Here is a 10,480-nt window from a genome sequence, read left to right as displayed (position 1 = left end):
CCTGTCTGACTGCCTTGAGCTGAGACATCAATTTTTCCTGGGTTTCTAGTCTACAGGCTTATGGACTGGAACCACCATTGGCTTATAGTGGAAAGCCTCAGGTCTTTGGATTTGCACTGGAAATACTCTATAGGTTTCCTGGTCTCCAGTTTGGTGAATGCAGATCTTGGAACCTGCCAGTATTTATAATCACACACACACACACACACACACACACACACACACACGCAATGATGCTATTTCTGGAAGTGCTAGGAAAAAAGCAACCACTGATTGAGTAAAGAGGCATTTCTGTGCTAAGTCCGTTAGGAAAGCAAAGAAAAAAAAAATGGAGAAAATCGTTTCTCTGTCCCCCTGCTGTCCAGTCTTCCTTCAGTGCCACCTTCCTGGTACTAACACCTAACAAAAGAGTCAACAGGTAAAAAGAAAAATATCATTTGCAGAGATCCAACACTCATATCAAAGAGTAGTTTAATAACCCTGACTTCTGGATTATAGATTAGGTTTGTCAAAATTTGAACTTTATATAAATGAAATCATTGAGAACAAATAGTACGTACTATTTTGCATACTATCTGTGTGTCATTTATATATAACTCCATCTTATTTAGTGTTGGCTGATATCTATATTTTCATTAACAATACTTGCATTTACCGCTTTGAGGGTAAATTGACTTGCCTTTAATTTGCTATCTGTAATTTCTAAAATGGTCTTCAAAAGTCCAATTTATGGTGCCTAATTTCATTCTGTATTAAAAAGCTTCAAGTTCACATGGTTCAAGGGTGAAACTGCAGGTCTTCCTGTGGCTGCAGCAGCTTGAGAGCAGAGTATGAACTGTGGTGGCCAGAGTTATGGCAGGACAGGCCTTTAAAAAGTTTCTTCCCCTCCTTGACTGAGTTTTAGTTGTAAAGAGTGCAGCTTAACAGTAACCAAAGGAGGCATCATGCTTCCAGAAAAATCTTAAGGAAAACTATTGCAAGCACTAGCAATTAGCTGTTGGATTGGGCTCTAAAGGAAAGGGTGGAGAACTTCAACCAGTTAGCATGAAAGTTGAAAATAGATAAAGTTCTTCTCCCAGAATGTGGAGACACCAAAGTAGTTCTGGTTGACAAGGATTATTTCTTATGTAGAGACAGTGACATTCTCAGAAAGTATGTGGACTGAAATAAACCATTACTGAACTGGCATCACGTGAAAGCTGCCCATTCCACTGAAGCTGTGAAATTATTCATCATGTAGACAATTTGCATGTCTCTCTTTTATAATAAACTAATGGTATCTCCCCCCCCCATAAGTCAATAAGAAGCTTCAGATTTTTGTTTTCTGTGATATTTTATCCTTTTCTGAAATGAAAAGATTCATATTTGAGAAGCACAATAGTTACTTCAATCTTAGATTGGATTAAAACAACTCAGATTTTAAGATTTCAGATTGTGCACTATGCTGTTAAGATGGTAAAATTATCTGAAATAAATTTTAAATTAATCGACAAATGTTTCATTTGTCAATTTCAAAATGTTTTGATGGATAAAAATGAAAAAGTATTAAAAAACACTTGTAAGTATGTGATTTAGGAAAGAAGATACAGTGAAATAACTTCTAGATTAACTGCTTAATATGTGTATTATCCAAGATTGCTTTGTATATAATTATATATGAAAAGATAACATGAGTTGGTAATTATACATTGTAATTTTTAATTCATTTTTTAGTAATCTCTCTCTCTCTCTCTCTCTCTCAAAACTAAATAAAAGTTAAAGAAAAAGAAAAAAGAAAAAATAGTAAGTATCTTTTATTTTCTATTTTTAAGTAGGCTCCATGCCCAATGTGAGGCTTAAACTTAACGACTGTGAGGTCAAGAGTCATACGCCGCACCATTTGAATCAGCCAGGCGCCTTGATAGTGAGTATCTTTTTTCAACATTTCCATAGTTTTTCCTACAGTCATAATCAGGATATTATCTAATAATTTATTAGTATGAACAATGTGCAATTCATGTTTTTAAAGCCATAAACTGATTTTTCTGAGTATATCATCCATTCTCCATTCGATTTCACACTTCTTAGAGCTAAGAAATTTTTCACTGGAGAGCAACTTGGTAATTTCATTTGCTAGATTGAAAACTTTTTTGTTATTCCTTATTGCCGATAGAATAATGTTTAAACTAAAAATCCAGGAAATTTCATCATAAAAAAATTAAAAGTAAAAACTAATGTGTTTTTAAAAAAAACTAATGTGTTTCAAAAAAATAAAAAAACAATGTGTTGGTTGCTTATTACATATTACATATTTGAAAGCTATTGCTTGAGTTATTCTGCCTTTTATTTAGTAGATAAGATTATTATCTCCATTATATAAATGAGAACAGAGAGGATTTAAAAAGTTCAATGACTTCCCCAGAGACACATAAGTGTATACAGAAATTCATCCACACTTTCCAAATCTAGAGCCCAAGCTTATCCACTTTCAGGATCATTGTATTCACGATAGATGTTCTTCCCAAAGCAGTCAAGAGTATTTATTTATATTTTACATTCTATGCATATTCTCCATGCTAAAAATGAAATCATAAATATATTCCTGTATAGATTGCTGTAACTTTTTTTTCTACCAAAACAAAATGTTGGTTACTTACCTATTTCAGGTTCTATTTCTTTCTAAAACCTTTCTTATAATACACTTGCTAAAAAACAAACAATATTAAAAAAAAAAAACCACCAGCCAGAAGGTTTCTTTCTTCGTAACACCTAAGAATTTCTTATGCTCACATAATTCAGATTCAGAAGATGTTCTATTTTATCATGTCTCTAATTTGTGTGTGGGAAATATTTGCAAATGTTAACCATGGTTCTCTCCGTCTAGATGCACCTCATCGTCCTCTTTCTATGTTTTTTTCTTTTCCGCTGCCTGAAAAGGGGAGGAAATTTTCTCTACTTTTAAATTTCATAGACTTCTCTCCCTTTTCTTCCATCCAGCCCAGGCAGACATCTATTTTCTGTCTAGGAATATGCTTTTCCTGTCTAGGGTTTGAGCAGTATGTTTTTTCTCTGGCAATTTTCTCTTGCATGGTGCAAATGATGTTAGATAAGTCTTGTTTGGCATCAAAGTTGTATTTGCCTTCTGCTCATTTATGTTGTGAACTGTGCACACAGGAAACAAAATGTTTCCATGGAAGAGGGAGAAGGAGTCAATGGGAAAGTATTCAAATCACAATGTAGTATGCCAGACACAGTCCCTCACAACAAACCTTTCTATCTAGCAAATAAAGTTGAATTACTTTTCATTGTGTCTTCCTTCCATAGAGAAATTTAATGTATCCTTCCAAACAGTAGTGCTTAAACACAAAGCAGTGTCATTCTACAAGGTACATATTTTTTTTTCCTTATGGTCTCTAAGTGTTTGAAGAATGAACTTATGTATTGGCTAAATATCTATATCCTTCTATATTTATATTATCTTATTTCTCACTGAGATTACCCTTAGCCCAGGTGTAATCATTCTCCAAAATAGATGAGCTCCATAGCAAGTGACTAGTAGGTGAAAAATAGGAAAATACTTGAACAACTGGCTTGTTCAGTTTTTAGATTTTTACATATAAGCATCTGGTTCCCTAATCCATTATCCCAGCTATACACAATTTCTCTTCTGAAACATTATTCTGCATTTAGTCTCTGGATTTAACAAACAAGATGTCCTCTGTTCATGTATGTCCAAGGTGGGGAATAGATCAAGCAGAAAACTACTATGTGAACAGTACCTACCCAATGTAATCACAAGATGGAATTTCTTGTCCCTTTCTCATTTCTTCTAGACCACAATGTTTGCCTGGAGAATGGAAATGGGTGCTGATTGATCACTTATGTTTGCCTGGCTAGAATGGCAGCAAACAATTTTAGTTGTCTGATTTCCAAGACTACTTAGCCTTACCCCTTCTCAGTTAAGTTTTCCTTAGTTTTGACCTTTGCAGCCCTGGTGGCTCTTTAATGGGCATAGTTTAGCATGAACTCTCAAAAAAAGAGGGAAAGTTTTTTTTCCTAAACACATAAAAGATAACTTAGAATTAAAGCCATCATTTCCCCTACTAACCAGAGGCAGGGCACACATCTCTTTGAACTTGCTACTCTTCTAGATTTTAGTCTTCTCCAAGGCATAGTCTACTTTCATGTATCCATACTACAGAGTACTAATGGACATATATTCCTGGTGAAATCCCAACACAATTGTGTTGTAATATTGCTTTTGAAATATTGTGTTGTAAAATAGCTGGAGAAAGGATTCCAACATGTATTACATCGCATAGACAGCTAGGTTGAATATACAAAAGGGCCACTCTAGATTTGTAAATTCCATCTGCACTTGTCAAGCTTGAGCTTGAGCTGTGCCCTATTCATTTAGGGAGATCTTTACTCAGCGGTAAAATTCTAATTCCAAAGGAGGGGTCTTAAAAAAACTAATCCTATGCCTTCTCTTTTCAGATAATTTACTGAGGTAACTAGAAAATATATTCTTATTAACAAATCTAAACAACTTGCTTTTTCTCTCCTTTTTCTCTTCCTTCCTCCCTTCCTTCCTTTCTTCTGCCCTTCTTCCTTCCCTCCCTCTCTCTCTCTTCCTTCCTTCCTTCCTTCCTTCCTTCCTCCCTCCCTCCTCCCTCCCTCCCTCGCTCCTTCCCTCCTCTCTCTTTATCTCTCTTTCTTTCTTTCCCAGCCACACTGTTCTTACCCAGAGATTTTTAAAGCATACATTCATGGGGCGCCTGGGTGGCTCAGTCAGTTAAGTGTCTCACTTAGGCTCCAGATCTTGATCTTGCATTTCATGAGTTTAAGCCCCATGAGGGAGGCTCTGTGCTGATTCTGTGTCTCCCTCTCTCTCTATCTGCCCCTCCCCCACTCATGGTCTGTCTCTGAAAAATCAATAAACAGTTTAAAAATTTGAAAAAAAACACGCATTTATTAGATCACAATATTGTCAACTCAGTCTCAGAGTGGTCCCCTGGTCTCCTCACAATGGCTGTAATTTATTACAACCTTATACTCTACATCTGTTATGAAAAAGGCTCTTGATTGCTCCCTCAAAAGCAACTGATTATAATTCTAGATGTTGTTAATAAGCTCTTTGTGCATATCTGTGATTCTAGAAATTTTTAACTGTGATTTGCTAAGTCCCCACATGAATTGGGAGTAGATCTCAGCCTTCCAATTGAGATTTGCAAGAAATAAGCTTTTTTTCTATTTTTTTAAAATTGTTATTTAAATTCTAGTTAGTTAATATATAGTGTAATATTGGTTTCAGGAGTAGAATTTAGTAATTCATTACTTACATATAAAACCCAGTGCTCATCACAAGTGCCCTCCTTAATACCCATCACCCATTTAACCTACCACCATCCACCTCCCCTCTAGTAACCCTCAGTTTGTTCTCTATAGTTAAGAGTCACTTATGGTTTGCCTCCTTCTCTTTTTTTCCCCTTCCTCTACGTTCATCTGTTTTATTTCTTAAAGTTCAGACATGAGTGAAGAAAAGCCATATGGTATTTGTCTTTCTCTGAAATTTTACTTAGCATAATACATTCTAGCTCCATTCATGTTGGTGTAATTGACAAGATTTTATTCTTTTTGATGGCTGAGTAATATTCATATGTAGGTGTTTGTGTATACATACACATGTGTATATATGTGTATATATATGTACATATATACACATATATATATATATATATATATACTATATATATATGTATGTGTGTGTGTGTGTGTGTGTGTGTATATATATATATATATATATATATATATATATGTATGTATATACCACTTCATTACCCATTCATTAGTTGATGGACACTGAACACTTGGGTTCTTTCCATAATTTGGCCACCGTTGATAATACTGCTACAAACATTGGCGTGCATGTGCACCTTCAAATCAATATTTTTTTGTATCCTTTGGATAAATATCTAGTAGTGCTATTGCTGGGCCATGGGTATTTCTATTTTTAACTTTTTGCGGAACCTCCATACTGTTTTCCAGAGTGGCTTCATTAGTTTGCATTCCCAGCAACAGTGTAAGAGGTTTCCCTTTTCTCCACATTTTCACCATCTGTTGTTTCTTGTATTGTTAAGTTTAGCCATTCTTACAGGTATAAAGTGATATCTCATTGTGGTTTTGATTTACATTTCACTCATGATGGGTGATGTTGAGCATCTTTTCATGTGTCTGTTAGCCATCTGGATGTCTTCTTTGGAAACATGTCTATTCATGTTCCTGCTCATTTCTTAACCAGATTGTTTTTTTGGGTGCTAAGTTTGATAAGTTCTTTACAGATTTTGGAAACTAACCCTTCATCAGATATGTCATTTGCAAATATCTTCTCCCAAATCATAGGCTGCCTTTTAGTTTTGTTGATTGTTTCCTTCATTGTGCAGAAGGTTTTTATCTTTGTGAAGTCCCAATATTTCATTTTTATATTTGTTTCCCTTGTCTTTGGCAATGTGTCTAGTAAGAAGTTACCTTGACCCATGTCAAAGAGGTTGCTGCCTGTGTTCTCCTCTAGGATTCTGATGGTCTTCTGCCTCACATTTAGGCCTTTCATCCATTTTGAATTTCTTTTTGTGTATGGTATAAGAAAGTAGTCCAGTTTCATTCTTCTGCATGTTACTGTCTAGTTTTCCCAGTACCATTTGTTGAAGAGATTGGTTTTTTTTCCCACTGGATATTCTTTCTTGCTTTTTGAAGTTTAGTTGAACATAGAGTTGTAGATCTATTTCTGAGTTCTCTATTCTGTTCCATATATCTGTTTTTGATCTATACGTCTGTTTTTGTGCCAATACCATACTGTCTTGATGACTACAGCTTTGTAATATAGCTTGAAGTCTGGAATTGTGATGCCTCCAGCTCTGCTTTTCTTTTTCAAGATGGCTTTGGCTATTTGGAGCCTTTTGTGGTTCCATACAAATTTTAGAATCTAGCTCTGAAAAATGCTGGTGGTATTTTGAGAGGGATTACATTAAATGTGTAGATTACTTTGGGTAGTGAAGATATTTTAACAATATTTGTTCTTCGATTCCATGAACATGGAATGCTTTTACATTTCTTTGTGTCCTCTTCCATTTCTTTCAAAAGTGTTCTATAGTTTTCAGAGTACAGATCTTTTACCTCTTTGGCTAGGTTCATTCCTAGGCATCTTATGGTTTTTGGTGCAATTGTCAATGGGATCATTTCCCTGATTTCTCTTTCTGCTGCTTCATTATTGGTGTATATAAATGCAACAGATTTCTATATGTTGATTTTATATATTGTGACTTCACTGAATTCATGTATAAGTTCTAGTAATTTTTTGGTCAAGTGTTTTGAGTTTTCTACATAGAGTATCATGTCATCTACGGATAGTGGAAGTTTGACTTCTTCCTTGTTGATTTGGATGCCTTTTATTTCTCTTTGTTATCTGATTGCTGAGGCTAAGACTTCCAGTACTATGTTAAATAACAATGGTGAGAGTGGACATTCCTGTCTTGTTCCTGACCTTAGAGGAAGAAATAAGCTTTTATAAGTATATAACAACTGGATTTCCTACTGCACACCATTCTGATGGAATGACAGGGAAAAAAATTAAATCAGTCTTTTCTATGTACCATCATTTTCCAGGATGAGTTGGAGCCTTTGCGGAATGGGTTAAAAAGTGCCAGATAATAGGAGTTGACATCTAGAATTTTTCCTAACATTTGAAATATTATATAATGCATTATTTAATATCTATTTCTTCAAATATCTGTTAGACCTTTGAGAATAGTACTGTATACTTTATTTAACTTTATTTTTAAATATCAGTAAATTTTAGTTGAATGAATTCTATCTTTTACTTTGTTATTTCCTATTTTTTAAAAATGAGAGACATATAATGAATTATTTTGAATCAAATTATGAAACTATGCAATGTATTTATACAAATAAGTATGCAAAATCAATTATATAATATAATTGTTATTTGTCTGAATCTGTGTATAGATTATTTAATAATATTTACAGAATTCATTTTAAACACATTTTGAAGCTCAATTTTGATTAAATTTATCCTCCTCTATAAACTTAATTATCCCATTCCAACTTCTCACATCTCTTCATATACACACATATAAATACACATACATGTATATATGCAAACATAATTTCAGAGTATTGTTTGATGGATATTAGAGTTTATAAGTTGATGCCACAAACCATGTCCTGTGGGAAATAGCATGTGTGTGTGTGTGTGTGTGTGTGTGTGTGTGCATGTGTGAATTTGTGTTTATGTATGTCTGTTATTGGTGTAGAAAATAAATGAAAATATTTGAAAGAAAACAAGGGCAATGCTAATTTGCTTAGCTTTTACAAACTAAAGTAACTATTTTGAATGGCATAAAAACTCTGAGATTAGATCAATCCATTTATTATGGTATCCATATAAATACTTTTGATCAAACAAAATTGTATACATCCCTATTATAATCAAATATATTTTAAACTCTTTGTTTGTATGTTTTATGATAGTCAAGTGAGTGTGCATGTTAAATTACTCTTACAGTAAAAGAAAACATTGGCCCTGCTTTTATGAAGATATAATAGAATAAAGTGAACTAGGTAACTGAAATATTGCAAAATGCCAAAAATATTTTATATATTTTGGATCTAAACTTAGGCTAATTACCAGACAGAGAAAAAAACATAGAAGACAAATAGGAAAAGTCATTAATATCTTATATTTATATACTTTGCTTATGGTTCTTAATATTTTACTGTTTAAATAATTACATATCAGATAGCTCTTTCTGCCCAGTGGATCCTGTCCCTGTGTTTTAATAAAACCACTTTTTTACATAAAAAAATTTACATCAAATTGACATTATTAATATTGGTTTCTATCAGAAATAAAGCAGTAGGTAAAATTTAAAAATGTGCTTCACTCAACATTTTCACAATTGGCAATTCTCTTTCATTTAAATTAATATATGGGTACACTTTAAAATTAAATGAAAATAGTTCTAGCTAATGCCTCAAAATTCCCTGTTGTATGGTATAACCTAGACTTTAAATGACTCATAAATATAACCTTAATCAATAATGAATTAACAGCAATATTTTATAATATAGTTGAAAACATTTTCCTACTGCTTCATTAATGATAAAGATAAGACCAGTTGCATCCTTGATTAAGCTAAAAATGTGTCAGGGCTATCACACTTTATTCATCATTTACATATAGCCTATTGACAGTTCACAACTAAAGAAACACACACAAAGATAGTAACATCATGATTCAGTGCTAATTAACTGTTTTTGCTGGAAGTCTTCCTGTTAATATTATCATGTCATGCTTGAATATTTTGAACTATATTTTATAGGATATGTTTTATATAGTTTTAATTAATCCAACATTTTTTGTTCATTTTTGGTACTAGATAAACAAATATGACCCTTTTCCGTCTTGCAATTCAAATATAGCTTTAAGTAGAGTATAAAATTAATATCAATCTAAACATACATATGAAAATTTTCAGATTAATCATTATTACCTAAAATCAACTATATAATTATACTGAGAGTAAGATATCCAAATTAAAATTGACCTTGTGTTGAGAACATTATTTCTTTTAAAAATGCTTAGTTTGGGGCGCCTGGATGGATCCGTAGGTTAAGCGTCTGACTTCAGCTCAGGTCATGATCTCACAGTCCGTGAGTTTGAGCCCCGGGTCGGTCTCTGTGCTGACAGCTCAGAGCCTGGAGCCTGCCTCAGATTCTGTGTCTCCCTCTCTCTCTGACCCTCCCCCATTCATGCTCTGTCTCTCTTTGTCTCAAAAATAAATAAACATTTAAAAAATAAATAAATAAAAATAAAAATGCTTAGTTTATGTACCCAGACATGGCACCAACATAGTAAATACAATTTTTAGATTCACTTACCTAACCATAACAGTTGACATGTTTTTCCTTTTTAAATTAAATACATTATTTTTTAAAGTTAAGATGTTTTTTGGTGCTTGCGTGGCTCAGTTGGTCAAGCTGCCAATGTTGATCTTGGCTCAGGTCATGATCTCACAGTTCATAAGATCAAGCCCTGCATCGGGCTCTGTGCTGACAGCAAGGAGGCTGCTTGGAATCCTCTCTCTCTCTCTCTCTCTCTCTCTCTCTCACTTTCTCCCCTCTCTCAAAATAAATAACCTTTAAAAAGAGTTAAGATGCTGTAAACTCTACAAATTCTTTCCATAGAATTTTAAACAATTGTTACAAATAAGTGTGTTGCCCAGTTTGTGTTATATGTGTGCCCAGTGGTGATATGAGTATTCTGGTGTTAACCATTTATTCCACCCTCCATAGCTTGATGAAAAGCTCATTGTGGTGAAGAAAAATATGTCTTTAATATTTTAGCTCATCTCCCATTTTCATTTCGGTAATGTGCTGATCAAATTTAGTGTCCCACTGATAACCTCTTGGCTTCACAGCAGAT

The 10,480-nt window shown here is 33.7% G+C and overlaps 1 pseudogene; it reads left to right on the top strand.

The window, feature by feature from the left end:
- Positions 1-852: 852 nt before the first annotated feature.
- Positions 853-1,165, top strand: LOC125935180 (10 kDa heat shock protein, mitochondrial-like; annotated as a pseudogene).
- The last annotated feature ends 9,315 nt before the right edge of the window (positions 1,166-10,480 follow it).

The sequence above is a fragment of the Panthera uncia genome, assembly GCF_023721935.1.
Source record: "Panthera uncia isolate 11264 chromosome A1 unlocalized genomic scaffold, Puncia_PCG_1.0 HiC_scaffold_17, whole genome shotgun sequence".
NCBI lineage: Eukaryota > Metazoa > Chordata > Mammalia > Carnivora > Felidae > Panthera > Panthera uncia.
This window is presented reverse-complemented; position numbering and strand designations above follow the sequence as displayed.